Genomic DNA, 14840 nt, shown 5'->3' with positions numbered 1-14840 from the left:
CATTTTTTTCTTCATATATCCAAGTGCTGTGGCTGTATCAAGCCAGGTGTGAGATCAGAGTTGGAAGGGATGCAATTCACAAGAGGATCTTTCTTCAGAAGTAATCTACAATTAAAATAAATAATAACATGAGTTGAAGCATAAGCAAATCTTTGGCACTGTTGGGACTCTCTTTGCATTTTCTCCTCTGGTTGCCTGACAGAGATATGAAACCTGGAGCTTTTGGTTTACAGGAGTTTGTGGGAACCTTTGTTTTGAAGAAATGGGCCCACGTCAAAAGATTTAGATCCAGATTTGATCTTCTGCTCTGCCCCTGCTAAACCTCTAATATTTAGGAATGTTCAGATCCAGATTACTGGTTACAGCACACCTGTCTTTTGGTTTTGAGTTGCTTGAATTTGTAACCTGGATATTTCACTTTGAGTTTTTATGTTTGAAATAGTCAAAAAGATTTAGATCCAGATTTGATCTTCTGCTCTGCCCCTGCAAAACCTCTAATATTTAGGAATGTTCAGATCCAGATTACTGGTTATAGCACACCTGTCTTTTGGTTTCGAGTTGCTTGAATTTGTAACCTGGATATTTCACTTTGAGTTTTTATGTTTGAAATAGTCAAAACCAAGATCAGCATTTTATGCAAATACCAACATCTTACACTACTTCCTTAATGAAATAGTCATTGTAGGGAAGAGTTTGAATTGTCAGGTTAATCCAGCTGAAAATATTAGCAGAAACAGTCCCTTTCTGAGGAGTCATCTAGCAACCCTCTGATTGAAGGATTGCCTTCCAGTAGGAAAAAATTACTCTGTTTGCCCTTCTAGGGCTGGGCCTTTAAATTTGAGAAAGGGAAGCAGCTGCGGGCCTAAAGTGGCCATTTTCCAGCTGACAAATGCTTGTTTCAGCTGCCTGTTTTTCAGTTGGTAAGTATTTTTATTTCCTGTTCCATTTCTCCCCAGTTTTCCCTTTCCTGTTTATAAGGCTCATTGGGGTTTTTTATACATGAGTGAGATCTTAGCTAGAGGAGATATTATCAGTTTTTTGCTGCTTCCCATGTCATTTGAACTAATGTCCAAAGATGTTAGATAAGAATAGATATAAATCTATTCTATATATTATCCTCAAATCACCATATGGCCCTTTTTGGGATGATTGCAGCCAACGTATGATATAGAGTGTGAGGGACAGCATTCTCAACAGGACTTTTGCATACTATCCAAATTATAGTATTATTGTGTTATATATTTAGCTGCTGTAGCAATTAACAGCTGATCCTTTCACACATTCCTTGTCAAATTCTTCCAGTTTTCTTTATTACTAATTAATGTTTCTGCACCATTCCTTTCTGTGAATCTCTATTTATTTATTTATTTATTTGTTTATTATTATTTACCCCAGGTACCATTAGGTTTTCTGTGTTTTGTTTGCCAAAGTAGTTATTTTCATAGCTTGTTAAATACTCTCTTACACAGAAAAGGTGAGTGTCCCATTTTGCCTTTTGAAATGACATTATCAGGTTAAAAGAAAACACAGTTTTAAAAAAAAATCTAGATTGTGTATCAATTAACTTTGGTTCTGCTAACACTGTGTGAATGCTGAGATTTTGGTACAAAGGGATTATTGTAGTAATGACTTTTTATGACATTACAGAGTTTTGAATTGAATTAACTAATGTGCTATGATTTATGAATATTATCAGTGCAAGATATTATTTTTAACACGTTCAGGTGGATTTTTATTATCCTAGTCCTTAGGAAATGTACACACATTTTTGATGCAGCATCTTTTCCACAGCTATTTAATGCTTTATGTTTTTCAAGGTGCATTAACTTCATTTCTTCTGTATTCTTTTCCATGATGCAGACTAATGTATTTTATGGCCATTAATATTAAAGCCCTGTCTTATGGCAACTTTGTATTGTAATAGTAACTTTGACAAATGAATACCTAAAGACTCTTTTCTACCTTGTTTCCCATTCAATACCTCCATGCTATAACTGATAGGCCTTGTGAAGATGCCATTACAATGGCAATCCAGCAGCCAGAATTTTCATTATTTTCCAATTGCTAATAGGAGACAGATACAGTTATGGAACTTAAGTTTGTTGTTCTAATTCAACAGCCATATTTCATAAGTGATTTTCAGAAGTATGAGATTAGTGAGGTTTATGTCTTAGTTTTGGGCTGTTGGGTCTAAATATGCGATATTCATAGTGGGCTGTAAGCTATTTTGATCTGCAGAAGAAACAAAACTCAGGATGTATGCTTAATTTTCACTTTCTACTTCCATTATTAGGAGCACTATTTCTGTATATCTCTGATGCATCCTGATATGTGCACTAGGCTGTATCAGTCTACTTTGCAACTCCAGACAAAATTCAACCTGACACAACATAATGTACACATTGCCTTAAATCAGAATGTTGAAGAATGACTTATTTTTAACAAGCTTATATCTGCTGTAGTGTGAAGCAGGAAAATAGCAAGCTGCTCACAGGTTGGAGGGTTTACCTGAATTAACAAATTATTTAATGTAGTACTACTAGGGCCAGTCAAGTCCATGGGTTCTGAGACCCTGCATTCACGGTAGCCCTGAAGATTAATGGTTAATGTTGAGATGATGCATAACTCACAAGGGATCAAATCCTGAGCATCTACTGATGTCAGTGGGAATTGTGTGTGATCAGTACCCCTCAGGATGCCCCTAATACAATTATATCTGATGTGTGTGGCTAGAGGACAAAATCTCTGGCTGTACGGTTGTTCCCATACTTTTTTTTTTTTTTTAAAGAAGGCGGGGAGTGTGAGAGTGGCAACATTTTCTGAAAATTAAGAGTTGTGCCCGACAAGAGCTATAGGGACAGGCACAATGGAGAGCACAAAAGCAAGCATATCAAGAACTGCACAACTAGCTGTGCCCTTTGGGATATCCTTGCACATACAAGACTTTCAAACAACCCAGCAACGAAAGAGAGTTGGCACAGTAGTAGGCAATAGGGAATAAGCCTGGGAACAGCTGGGGCAGAGCAGAAGAGATCAGTTTTAGAGATGAACTAACTCACATTTATTCTAAATAGGCACTGAAAAGGACAGCACTTGTGAGGGCCTATTGTCAGCTCTGTAGTTCTAAGCAAACAAGAGCTGCAGTTGGCAAGGGTAGAAAAGAATGAATAATAACTGTAATCTTTCATCACTCACCTTGATTGAAACAGTTTTCACTTGAACCCAAGCTTCTAGGTGGCTGACAAAACTTCCAGGTAAACAGAGCTGCCCTCTAGTCTATCTCCATTGTAGAAAATCCTTGCACACTGGGCCAGTAGCAATGAGGAATATGTTCTCCTGAACAATTCCAAATCAAAAAAAGTTTAGAAATAGCTTCTTGGAATTCTGGTGCTAATTCTCATATCTTGTAACAGTTTTTCTGTCACAAGAGCTGCATGTGGGAAGCCATGACATTTTTGAAATCCAGACAGCAGTGTAGACAGAATAAAAAAATAGAAGTATCATATTCACTATTGTTCTCTTCTGTTAAAGAACACATCCATCCTCATTGAAAAGAAGGCTGGGGGTAATACATATTTTGAAAGAACTGCTTAATAGTCTAAAAATGTTGGAAATATAAATTGTCCTCTCCAAGGTTATATCCTGCTACAGGATTGTCTTGCCTCATCTCTGTGATGAGTGGGGAAAAGAAGATCCTTTAGAAACAGTGGGATTATTGTGTGAGCCTGACACTTTTTAGGCACTTACGATGGAATGCAGAGCTCAAAGAACAGTAGAACTAACTTGGGGGAAAAAACACAAACGTATGCCTTAAAATAATCACTTTTTGGGACATACCAGCATGTAGGTACTAGAAAGCAGGATAAAATAGTTTAGTTGACACACAACATGCCATTGAGAGCCTTATTTCCTAATAAATGTTTGCTTCATGCCACTGTTCCAGAAACCCCAACCTTAGAGCTATGAATTTCTGGCAGCAGATTTTAGTGACTTATTTTGTGTTAAGTGACAAGTCTGGCAAACAGACAGGGAAATAGCCAGTGCTATGATAGATATAGGACACCACTAGAACTATACCCAGTTACATTGAAAAGGTCCTTTCAGTGTGTGTCTATGAACAAGTCCCTTTTCCAAGTTGTGCTCAGAAACCTCGCTATATAAAAGCAGGTAGACAAATGGATAGACATGTGGTCTAGTATAAGAATATCTCCCTTGTGATAACTTCAGAATTCAGCAGCATGGGATTTATAAAGATGTATGTAGACAGGGGTTTATCTATGTATTTGAGATCAATTGCCAATCAATGGATCAGTAAAATTCAGTGTTACAGAGGAGCATCCAGAAAATAAAATTAACTTAATTTCAGTCTTCATAGTAGTGGACCAATTGAAAGTTAGAATGATTGATTGATACATCCATATTACTATTGAATAACAGGATTTTCAAATGACAGTTCCTGTCTATGTGTGTGTTTGAGACTTTACGGTTTAGCATGGTTCATGTCAAGTATATCTGTATGTGAAGCAGTGGAAAAAAAAGTCTCTGAAATTAGGTAAGTTTTTAGTGATATTTGAGCTATGTGTCCCCAGTCGATGAGCTTTCTCCAGCTAACTCATAATGAGATATCTGAGTATTTTGAATTATACATGTTCTTGAAAGAGGCCTTATATAATGACAAAAATATCTTGAGAGTTATCAGGGAAAGTAACAAGATTGATGGGTTCTGTGGATGCTCATGCCATTAAAAAGACTTTCAAAAGTAACAACTAGAATTGCTAAATTAAGTTATTTTAAATTAATGCCTGACTTTGAAAACCCCACTAATGCCCCTCCCACCCAAGATAACTAAAGGAGTTAGAAAATCAATCAAGAAAGAACAATCTGAGACTCTCTGAGGGAGAAAACCTCAAGATAAAGGAATTCTTTCAATGCTTCCAGATTAACACCCTAATCCTGTTAAGGGCTGACGTTTTTTCCCCACTACAGTCTATGCAAGTTTTCCATTGACATAAATAGGAGGTGGCTCAGGCCCTTAGAATTAAAACGGCTCTACGGAAGGTATTGAAGTGCAAGACCTGTAATTGGTACCTGAATCAAATAGGTAACAGTGTGTTGTAGGCAAGCAATGTCTCTTAGTAGGTGTCTGTATGTACAGGAAGCACACTGAGGTTCCATCTATGGTTGGGCTACTAGGTTCTACTGTCAGAAATAACAAGTAATTATTAGTATCTAGAAAAAAACTGCACATAACAGTTTAGGAAATGCAAAAGAGAAACAAAGCCTGATAGCTGTTTCATGCTCTATTTTTATTTTTTTTTTTAGGAACTTGCAGTATTATTCTAGGGTCATATATATCAGAACATACATTCCTGGGCCATTTAACTTCCAGTTGACTCAACTGTACTTGTTTTTACAACCTTGACTCTCTGGACAAGTCCATTGCCTACCTATATGTTACTTGGTTTCTTTGTGCTTCCCATATGGTCCCATTCTTTTTTGTTTTAAACTTAATTCTTACATAAGGGAAGAAACATAACCTGTGTTCAAAATACTGTGTGTGTCTCAGGCTCTGAACAGAGGTTAACAGGACACATACAGGCACAGAAACTTTTGTGAAGCTGAACAGAATTTTATAGCACTAAGATTGGATGATCATTTAGAGTAATTTCTCCTGGTGCCTCCTCAACATCTCAGGCAGGGCTCCTCCCAACCTTGATTTGCCCTTTGACTCATTTGGATTGGTCTGCTCATATACTTCCTCCAATAAAAGAGAAAAGTCTTCCAGTTGAATTGAAATGCCTAGCCATCCCCACAATTTGTCACTAGCATCTACATTCTACTCTCTTTTTTTTTTTTTGTTCATCATAGGTCAGCTTCTCCTGTCCCAACTCTTACTTCCCGGAGTGGCATTATTGATCTGCCCCAAGGGAGCTGCAATGAACAGTTCCCACCAGTTCAGTTTAACGCTCACTGTTTTTACTTGAACTGGTTTATCATCTGATTGGGTAATTTTCTGATAATATGATATGATATGGCACCAGAGTGGTTACCATTAAAAAGTCAGCATTTGACAAACATCACTACACAATGGTATCTGAGATTCTCATAGGTTCCCCTCCCCATTCTTAAAATTGAATAAATCTGCTAAGGGTATTGACTTTTAAAAAGCCTCTGCTGTATATAGTATGCAGTAAGTAACGACCAATGTTTGTCATTACTAGGCCAGATACTTTAACTGAATGTAGCTTTTGAACACTTTAATTGAATCTGAAATGTTAATGTGCATTAGGAAAGAAAAGCTGATATTTTAGTGGTATAAAAGAAAACTGATTCTCTAGTCTTGAAACTTTCTTGTATTTAATTATTTTACTTGTGCATTATTGGAAATTAATTATGATGTGATGCGTTTTACATTGATGTTTTATGACAAGCTCAGTTAAGTTTACATAAATATCTTCTGAATCAATGAAACATCACAAAATGATCTAAGTAGGAACCATAAATAGCCAGTCAGGATTCCCCAATTTTTTAATGTGAAGTTCAAGGTTATTGACCACTGCAGTTTCTCATGAAGTAGTGTTTTCTCTCAAATATGATCAACTTGCATGAAAATTGATAAGGGCAAAGAAGGAAGTCAGGGCTCAACTGCAATGTGAAGCCAGAGTCAATGGGACTTGCACAATAGAAATGCAGGGACAGAGGGATACGAAAGGGCAAAATGATATTCGGCTAGGAGATGACAGTTAATCCCCAGCTTGCAATAAGGTGTGAGAACATCCCTTGAAACATGGTGCATTTTGAACAACAACAACAAAAATCTCCCCCACACTACAAGAAAAGTTCCATGTTTATTTGCACATCCGTACACTGCATGAACAGGTGAATATGGGCATTCTAAGTGTGTGTGAAGTGTGGTGATTAAGGTACATATTTGCACTGGAATTCTTCAGTCAGGCATTCAGAACTATGTATCTACATTGCAAATGCATCTAGACCAAAAAAGACAATGTGTTAAAGAGGGACTGTGAGAAGGGAACAATGAAACTTACTTACTATAGGTCACTATATGAGTGTAGACATCCTAGGGCATGCACATACACTATGTTGAACCAGAGGGTCATTTTAAGCTATCAATAGGATCCTGCACAATTGTTGTTTTTTTAAAAAAGTTCCTCCAAATTCTCTCCCCTGCTGCCCAAACAGCTCAAGGTGCAAGCATTTAAAATTTAGAGCCAGATACTGATCTCCTTAATCGCAATGAACATCATGTTACTTCACAAATAATCTAATTGAAATCAATGGTATGACAGTGGGCTACGTTGCTACCAACTCAGTTTGAGGTCAGAATCTGTCCCTGTAATTGTGGACATTTCATACATCTTTAGTTGTTTCACTCTTTTTCTTGTTGAAATGAAATGGAACTTTCTACATTCATTTCAGTATGGACTTCGAAAGTATTAGCAAGTATGAAAAACCTTATCCAAAACTTTGGAGGGTTATTTTAGTCTGGGATTACCAGTGAGAAAGGAGTCTTCTTTTTTTTATCCCATAATTATAACAGATGATGCTATTTTTTTATACTTAACCCAGCCTTCAGCAATCATAAGGCATTGTGCATAGATTTATGTTAGGAGAGCCACTGTGCAGCATGCCTCTCTAAGGTGTGGCCAGGAGCATGCTGGAGGTATTACTTTCAGGAGGTTTGAGGTACTATAGACATGTGACGAGATTTGTAATGAGATCTGCTGAATAATGTGCACAATAAGGGAATGAACTATTTGTGTACTTATTTTTAAATGCATTTTTAACATCAACCCTAGCTACCTTCAGGGAATAATTCATTTCCTATTTAATTTCAGATGTTGCAAAATGCCCTAAGGTTGTTATGAATTATGTATAGCGCTAAAAGTTAGTTTCTATTCTTTGCTGGTACAAATTTAGCTTTAAATTAAACAGGTAGATCTACAGTTTGCTGGCCCAAATCTTGTTTCATTTGCACGATTCTTGTCTTGGTATGTGCAATCAAAAGCTTTGAAAGGTGTGAAATGTTTTATGTTTCATTGTAGAGTAATCTACATGCTAAACAGTTCATTGTGAAATTTTATTCTTTTGGGAGAAATTTAATAAGCATAAAAGCATGCAGGCACAAAGTAATAGATCTAGAAATCCCTTTTAGAGTCAATGTTTTCACATGACTCATTTGATTCTCTTTGGTAACTAGAGCTAAATTCAGTACCTATTTTTTAATTAAAGCAATGGACCTGATTCTGAACTCATTTCAGTTTTATAGAGGTTAGTCCAGTGACTTTGACGGAGCTGAGTATTCCTGATTTACACTGGTATAGTTAAATTTATAACCAGGCTCATTCTAAGAAATGTGCCTGACTGATAGTGTTTGGCAAAACTGAACATTTTTGTTGTTCACAGTTTGTTTTCAGAGACTTTTGCACCAGCAACATTTCACAAAATTTTTCATCAAATCATAGGAAAATTAAACTTGATACATGTTCTTTGACTATAGTTGGTCTGTGAACTCATGTCATTACTTAGATAAACAAATATACATGCAATGATTATATACTGTATTATCATAAGAAGAATGTTACAGAGGAATCTAAGAGGCTTTTGTGCTAAACAGAAAGTCTATCCACTGTGCTAAAGCATCTAGGTCTGGCTTACGATCCTTGTTAAAATACCAGACAAGATAGTAGCTGACTTTTGATGGTCGTGTGTGTATGTGTATATGTGTGTATATATATATATATATATATATATATATATATATATATACACACACACACACACAAAATTGCTGAGCCAAATTCTACTCCCCTCTAAAATCAGATGAATTTAATCAGTCTGGATTTTTCTATAATAATCTGTCAGGGTTCATTGTAAATAAATCTGAAATACCAATATGTGCTTTGTTAATCTATAAGTTAATAGATATGGGCCTGAGCTATAGTTCCATTTGGTCCAGAATCCCCCCCCCCAAAGTCCAGGGACATTTAGAGGTTTTGATTCATGTTCATCCCTAAGAAACTATGTGACAAATTATTGACAAACTACATTATTCTCATGCTGGGCAACAGAAGTCATTTTACTGGCAAAGAAAAAATGTTAAATTTGCTTAAAATAATGGGCAGGAGGGTGTATTAAATTCACATTGGTAGCAGAGACTGAAAATGTTTGTTGCAGACCAGAACCATCATATTCCAGCAACTGAGCAAAGCAAATAAACAAAATTACACTGCTTTGTCATAATCATCTATATAATCCTGTTTATTATTTTGGTAAGACTAATTTAGACAAGTTGAACTATTGGAAATCCTGTGCTAGTGAGCCTTCTTTAAAACTGACTGCAAAATCCAGTACAAGTAATCATCATTAGCAATGGCTGTCCTGTTATTTCATGTTTACCATCTCTGGATTTTTAATATTGCTGATTTCAATCACTGTTGTAGTAAAGAAAGTTGGTGCCATTTAATAAAGAATATGATTGGCTTGCTGACATTATAGTAACTGAAGCATTTAGCAGATGTAGTATATAATCTAAATAGATTTACTGTAGGTAGGCTGTGGTAGTTTGACTAATTAGAAACAGGTGGATTATTTGAATACAGTGGGCAGTAAGAGATGCACTGTTTCAGGGTTTGATCATAAGATCATTTTGCAGCAGCTGGTAATTAAAGGTGGGATCTACATGAGCAGAAAATAGTGTGTTTTGGGGATGGAAACAGCTTTTATTTTTAACCAGTTTAAAGCATCTTGTCAATCAGAGAATTGTGTGTTCATTTTAAAAATGCTTGGAGATAGAGGCAGAAATAGTTCTATCACTGAAAATTCCATTTTACAGCTCATCTTATCTGCTACAATTTCGGACAATGGTGCCCAACATTATTTCATAGGAGCACCACATAACCTTGTGTGGGCCAAACAGATTCTACATGTTTTAATAAGGGATTTAAAGTCACCTGTATTGATTTATATTTTAAGTTCAGCTTGTATTTAGATAGGTTGTTTCCATGTATAGTATTGTCTGTTTACAGACGTGTAAATGTGGCAAAATGCTAATGAATCATCCGTTCGTATATTGTGTGAAAGCAGGCCATAGGCCTTATGAAGTGCTTTGGTGGGCCATAGGTGGGGCACCCCTGCTTTATGGAACTGAATGGTTCACAGGACTTGGATACAAAACCTTTCACCTATAGGTTGCTGGTTCAGATTTAGATCAGACTGGCTGCCTGTGAAAGTTACAGTAGTATTTGATGGCATTTCAGCAACGTATGTGAAATGTGTTGATGGTTTCAACCTAGCTCCTGCACACTATTGATTTTGTTACTTTCTCCAGCAAATATCCAATTAGAAAGGTTTTTAAAACTAAGAAATATCCTTGTCTCCTGGACTTCTCCTGTGGAACCAAGTCACATCTGTAACTTTCCAGCATGGTTTAAGTCACTGACAGTTCATTGCCCCATCTACATCTGACTTGTGACTTTATTTAGAAGTGGTATCATGCAATAAATCAATGTATTAGTGGTGAATAAATTGAACTAAATAGAGTAGGATAAAGGGAAGCTGCACATTTTAAAAATAATTTTAATGGGAGGAGAAGGAAAAGGAGTACAAACATGATTCTTGACCATAATTTCTCTTAGCCAGTGCTCATGCATTTTATCTAACCAGGTACTCTGACTCAAGACATCATTTAAGCAAGTGCTTAAATCCCATCATTGTCAATGGGAGCTAAGCATGTGCTTAAGTGATGTCCTAAGTAGAGAGAGAGAACTAAGCACATGCTTAAATGCTTTCCTGAATTGGGGCCCACATATGATCATAATTGTGATTGGGAGTCTGTACCCTACACTGGCATTGATAGGGTTAAGGGGAGCCAGTGAGCCTAATTAACACATTCTGTGGCCCCTGGAGGGGAGACTGGTAACTAAGGATTAGACCCAGCTGGCAAGAACCAGGTAGGGTGGTTTGTATAAAGGGAAAGAATGCAGGGCAATGGGGAGAAAAACTCAGGAAGAAGTAGCTAGGAGTTTCCTCACTCTGAGAATGGGAGAACAAGACTCCTAAAGCAGACCTGGGAGAAGAGAGACTCCAGGAAAGAAGCCCTGAGGTTCAGCAACTCGAGAGGAGCTTGATCTCCAGGGAGAAAGGCCCGGGAGTTAGCGCTCTACAACAGTGACAATGAACTCTGCAGAGTCTGGAAGGGGGTGAAGAGTCTCTGGGGAGCTGAGTCTAGGAAATTTTAAAAGGAGTGGAGATTAAGAAATATCTGATCTTTGCCAAGGAGAGGAAAGCAACAAAATGGAAAGCATATTTGTAAGTCCTTTAAAATATACAGCACCTAGCACAATATATGTAGGAATCTTGTGGGTGACTAATGTGCCTACACATAAAAGTCATGCCATGACCACATCAATGCAGTCTAAAATATTTAAGATCTGACTAAAGCACTGAATCCAATCAGACTTTTTTGCTGTTTATTTAGGTCCCTGTAAGATAGCAAGGGTTTGGGATTCTGATTATTCGTACAGAGTTTTAGTTGTTCACTTGCTTTCCATTTTTCCTCATTCTTTGCATAAATTACAAGGGATAGTGTACAGGAATGTTCTAGTTAATCATTTTGAGGACAAGTTATGGTGGGATTTTCAAAAGTACTCCATATTGGCCTAATTCTGCTCCAATTCCTATAAAGTCGATGGTTGAAATCCTAGCCCCACAGAAGTTGATGGCAAAATGCCCATTGACTTCAATGGGAGCAGTGTTAGGCCATGATTGAGTGCATTCAAAAATCTCATCCCTGGTGTTTTGGGGAGCGTAACCCCAGCTACCTGCCAGTCAGAGGAGTTATAAACAGATGACTTAATCCGGGTTAGTGTGTCCTGCTTGTTCAAAAAGGCATAAACCCTGAAGATCCTTATTAAATCAGTCCCTTATATACTAACACTGTAAAAAAAATCAGGATTTTAAAATGAGTAATACTATATTTTTAAAATAAAGTGGTACTATTGTATAGTAGGATTTCTGGCATGATCAACAGACATTTTTTTCAAGTCTGAAAAGCCAAATTTTCAGCTATGCCCAGCAGCCACAACTGGGGCAAGACTTTCAAAAGTGCTTCCAGGTGAAATCTGCCCATTTAATCTGGTGCCCAAATAGGAACAGAAAACCTGGCCTCAGCTGTGGACTCTGATTGTGACACACATGCTACAATATCCTTGGAAGACCTTAATTAAGTTTAAGTCTCTTTGAGGTCCGTTATATAAAACGAGTTCCTTATATATTATTGTGGCCTGGGATTGTATATAATCTCTTGTGGGGGGAGATATTAGATGTGAGGCCTGGAGTTTCAAGGGACTATACTGAACAATGTGCCAGACAAAGATGGACTTCTGGAACAAAAGTGCTAAGTGGTTTTCCTGGGGAATAACTAGGAGGAACCTAAAGCAAATGTACCACTTCTGGTCATGCAAAAATCCAGCCTTTTGAATCTATGCCCTGAAGTGTGGGGCACTGTCTGCTGATCACCTTTCCATGAGGTCAAGATCAAAGGCCCAGGCTGTATTAAGGAAAGACACAACTATACATGGTTGTTCTGGTTCTGAATCTGAGACAGCTCTGAGCTTGTAACCACTGAGAAAACCCAGTCGTGGGTTCTGAAAGATGGACACCTTCCAGAGTTGAGGGGATTCTGCTAAACTTTTTAGCATCTGTGTAAGTTTTTATTGCTTTTCATATGGTTTCTCTGTCATGCTTTCACCTTAAGGGTAAATGTGCTTGTTTATAAAGAGCTATGTGGTAATTTAAAACTATGAGTAATTATGCTGATCATTCGTTCTGGAGAGAAAGCAAAGTGTGGATGCTGGACTTTTGGGCAGTCTGGCTTGCTGGAATATCATCGTGTAAGCAGGGAACTCTGCAGTGTGGAAAAACCCTGTGTAACTTTGCCCGGTTGGTCACAACTGAGAATACCAAATTCAGGACAAACTGCTGAGAAATAGGTTAGATACACCGCCAAACTGGTGGTTATTCCCCCATAAGATATACCAAATCAGAAACAAAAGTAAACTGTTTCACCACACCACACTGGCTAACAAGAAGTCAGAAAAGTGGTTTCCTTCGGTATTCCAGTCCTTGTATTACCACCAAAACACTAGACTAGGGGTTGGCAACCTTTGGCACGTGGCCCATCATGGTAATCTGCTGGCGGGCCGTGAGACGTTTTGTTTATGTTGACAGTCAGCAGTCACATGCGCTCCTCCCCCCGCTTTCCCCCCCACAGCTCCCCTTTCTGAGCTTCTCCTTTCTCGGTCAATTGGAGTTGCAGGAAGCAGCAGCCAGCACCTACCTGCGCCACTTCCCACAGCTCCCATTGTCTGGGAATGGCGAACCTCAGCCACTGGGAGCAGACCCTCAACGTAAACAAAACATCTTGCGGTCCACCAGCAGATTACTGTGATGGTCTGCATGCCAAAGGTTGCAGACTCCTGCACTAGACTTACAGGTGAATGGTTCCTTAAAACCAGTTTCATCAAACAAAGGGTTCTTCTGATCCCAAAGGACCAGCCACACACACAGGTCAATATATCACTTAGATCTTACCCAATAATCACCATTGTTGCCAATCCTTTAGTATCTAAAATCTAAAGGTCTATTTATAAAAAAAGAAAGAAAGGTGAGAGTTAAAATTGGCTAAAGGAATCAAATGCATACAATAATTGCGAAGTTCTTGGTTTAAGCCTGTAGCTGTGATGGAATAAACTGCTGGCCTCTTTTCTGCTCAAGCCTCTTTTCTGCTCAAACCTCTGGACTATGGACTTATACTAAGGAGAACATTCTAACCAAGGGACTGAGGCCCTTCCAATGATTTGGAAGCAACCAGAGACTTGACTTAAGCTAGCAGTTTATTCCATCACTGCTACAAGCTTCAGTTTGTTCTGAATTTGGTATTCTCAGTTGTGACCCATGGAGACACAGTTCAGGAGGAACAGTGATGTGGGTCTCTGCTCAAGAGAGGTGATGGCTGAGGAGCCAGGAGCTAGAGTGGATGCCCTCAAGGGACCATAGAGGGGGAACAGATGCAGTTATCCTGAACTGGGTCACTGAGCGCTTTCAAAAATCAAACTATAAATACTGCAACCGAACCACCTCCCTGGCCCTCCCAAAAAGCACTTCATGGTGCTCTAACTTTAAAGTAAACTAAATTGTTAACATTTTTAGTACAAAAATGCTCATTTCATCTTGCAACTTGCATAACAAGTCATTGTGTAATGTGATTGGAAATCTTAAAAATTGAATTAAGTGTATATTTAACACTCCAAAAGCTCATACAATATTAGTAAAACTATTATGAAAAAGCTGCAAGTTATATGCCCTGTAGCAATTGCACATGCTGTATAAATACTGTGACTTCAAAACTTTGTTACTACCAAAAGGCACCAGCTCACATAAAGGAGTAAAAATTCCCCTTTATAAAAGTAATCCTTTTTATATATATATGTAGAGGTTTGCAATAAAAGCAAATCTCTCTGCAAATTGGTTATATATGAGGGATGTTGACATTTTTTATACCTGACAAGATAAGTACCAAGTTTCATACTCAGTATGGTTTCAAACTAGGCTGAGTTATAACCCCCTGGAAATTGGGGTTCCTACAGAAAGCATTGACAGGCCATTAAGTACAGTGGCACTCCTAGAAGCCTCTCTAATAAATTAAAGATGTATTCACACAAATTTTGAAGCTTGTAAAACAGAACTGTGTGTACTCAGTTCAACCGTGAAGTCATTGTGTAGTTTGCATCTCAGTTCATGTTTGGGTTTATGGAAAA

At 37.8% G+C, this 14840-nt stretch overlaps 1 long non-coding RNA gene across 1 annotated transcript in view; it reads left to right on the top strand.

Moving 5' to 3' along the window:
• Window positions 1-542: 542 nt before the first annotated feature.
• The window catches only part of LOC122455849, a 68626-nt gene continuing 54328 nt past the window's right edge, over window positions 543-14840 (top strand). Inside the window, exon 1 of the long non-coding RNA XR_006274345.1 lies at window positions 543-920. This is a non-coding gene — a long non-coding RNA (uncharacterized LOC122455849). The remainder of the gene's footprint in view (window positions 921-14840) is intronic.

The sequence above is a fragment of the Dermochelys coriacea genome, chromosome 9, assembly GCF_009764565.3.
Source record: "Dermochelys coriacea isolate rDerCor1 chromosome 9, rDerCor1.pri.v4, whole genome shotgun sequence".
NCBI lineage: Eukaryota > Metazoa > Chordata > Testudines > Dermochelyidae > Dermochelys > Dermochelys coriacea.
Note: the sequence above shows the minus strand (reverse complement) of the source record. Positions and strands in the feature narration are given on the sequence as shown.